A 2,564-nucleotide genomic window follows, 5' to 3' on the forward strand; every position below is an offset into this window, starting at 1 on the left:
AAAAAAAAAAAAAAAACACGTGCAGAAGGAACCTCAGTAGGAGGGCCTCTTAACTGGAAGAATTATTTAATTACGTGAATTATGACAGAAGGGGATACACCCCCGTGGGGTGCTGCACGGTTGAATATGAGGGGAAGGTACATACGCCTCAGTGCACAGAGCAGGCATATGTACACACAAACAAGCATGCACACTTCCGTGACTGGAGCTGAGGGGCATGAACACAAGAGGGGAGGGTCGACCAGGGCGTCTACCAAAAAAAGAAATAAAATAAAAAAAAATAATGAAATAGAATAAAATAAAACAACCAAATAGCAGAATTGCAGAATGATAGAACTCACGGAGTCATTTTTGCCCTCTCGATTTGTCGTTTCCTCTGTGCACGGTTCTCGACAGGTGTAGGCCTGCTTCGCACATGGGCAAACTTCCGCGCGTGTCTGCTCTGTCCCTACGTGTATGTACACACAGTGTGGTGACTCAATCCGCCGCCTCCAGTTAAAGGTGCAATTTTGTCATTAGGCAGAAACCATACGCGTAATGGTGTTGATCAAGGAACTCTTGCCTTATGTTCAGGGTTAGAAAAAAGGTGTGGTCTTTAACATGCGCACTTCCTACCAGGCCGTGCGTGGCTAGGCTGCTACATGTGAGTTGACGCGCCGCCGGAAATAAGACGTATTTCCAGGACAAATGGGGGAATCAAAATTGGGGTTCACAAGCCATCACAAACACCATCACAAGATGGAAATAAATGCATAAATAAAAGGTTCAAACAAAAGCTGAAATAAATACATGCGTGCGTACTACGTGAGCGCACTGACGCGTGTGCACAGATGTACTAAAGGTAGATACAAAAACACACCCGTGGGAACTTCTATCCAAGCAAGAGAGTCCACACACCTACAGAGATCACTAAAAAACCAAATGGACGAAAAACTGCACGTCGGTCAGGTGTCTACATGGAGGCTCAAGTGAATTATGCACGGCTGTCGGGGGAGGTGGGAAGCATTTATTTTTTTTTTTCTTTAAAAGAGCAGCGGGGAAAATTCATAAGTGATGACGCGCCACGCAAGAAAAGGCAGGGGCAAAGCAAATGACACAAAGCAAGGGAGGAATGAAATGTCGAATCAGAGTGGCAAGGAGGAAAGGTGACACAGCGTCAAAAAAGGTAGAGGTGGAGAGAGGGGAGCCCAGAGAGCCACGCGAAGAGACCCTGAAGACGCAGAGTTACAATGCAGATAAAGTTCTCTCATGTAGTTAACTGCACTCTTATTAGGGCACAGCAACTAGCACAGGCACATGAAGCGTACATATATGAAGAATGTACCTATGTGTACTTCTATACATATGAACACCCCCTATGCATGCGCTCCTTGGCGCAAAACGGTCATTATGCATTTGGGAACGCAACGTGTTGGATCAAACAGGGACTTGTTGGTGGAGTGGCGATTTTTTTTTTTTTTGTAAAATTCGTAATTATGTTTCATGTGTTACACGTATATATATGTGGCTATATGTACAAGTGCGAAAAGAAAGAGAAAAAAAAATAAAATAATTACGCGATGGGAAAGGGTTAATATAGCTTTGCGAGAAGTCCCGTTTGGAACTGAGAAAAGTGACAGGTCAAGTTCAAAGGAGAGGGGGGTTCAAACGCATGGGGTGAAAAGGCGAAGCAGTCGCAAAATGGTAAAGGTAGAGCAATAAGAGAAGTGAGATGATGGCAGTGAAAAGAGTGAAAAAATGGCGAAGCGAAACAATAACAAAGTGATAGTAGAGCAATGACAACATGACAAAGCGGTGGTTTTGCGGTTTGATGCCGGTTGGCTACCGATTCGTCGCGCTGGCAAAATTGGGGGGCGCTATAAAGAGAAAAAAAAAGTGAATCACTATACCGATTGGAAAAAGTGACCTTACCGCACTAGCAATTGCCGCAGAAACGATTTGCGCAGTGTCGATTGACGCCGCGACCCCCGTGCGGAAGCAGCAAAAAAAAAAATGTCGACGGGAGCTAAATCGCAAAACCCACTTGGTAGAGTGCATGCACGCACACCGTAGGATTAGGAGAGGGGGGGAGCACAGCCGTACAAGCCATGGATTTATGGATTGATTTATAGACCCGTGCAGGGTATATACAAGGTAGGCGTTACGCTTATACCAGATGGGGGTAAAATACATGTTTAAATAATTTACCGACTCGCGTGAAAACAGCGCTTTGGCCAGCTTCTCCGCACCATTGAAGGGTGTCAAAAACAAGGGAGAAAAAAAAGAGAAGTAAAAAAGAAAAGTCCCTTCACTGCGCTTCCTTCGCCGTGCTTTCTTGTACGCAGCACAGAAATCCCTCCTCCGACCTGACCCTAACGGTATATAATTACACATAAATGAATTTACATACCTCTTGGTAACGTTCTCCAGGCAATTCAGCTAGAGTGAAAACGACTTGTGTACAACTCTTAAGGTGGTTTCCTCGCTCACTTGCAAAAGGAAAAAAAAAAGATAAAAATAAAATAAGAATAAGATGAAAAAGAGATATATTTATGTATACTATGCGACGGATGGGTGACGTTCCT

This window comes from Plasmodium inui, assembly GCF_000524495.1.
Source record: "Plasmodium inui San Antonio 1 unplaced genomic scaffold supercont1.20, whole genome shotgun sequence".
Taxonomy (NCBI): Eukaryota; Apicomplexa; class Aconoidasida; order Haemosporida; family Plasmodiidae; genus Plasmodium; species Plasmodium inui.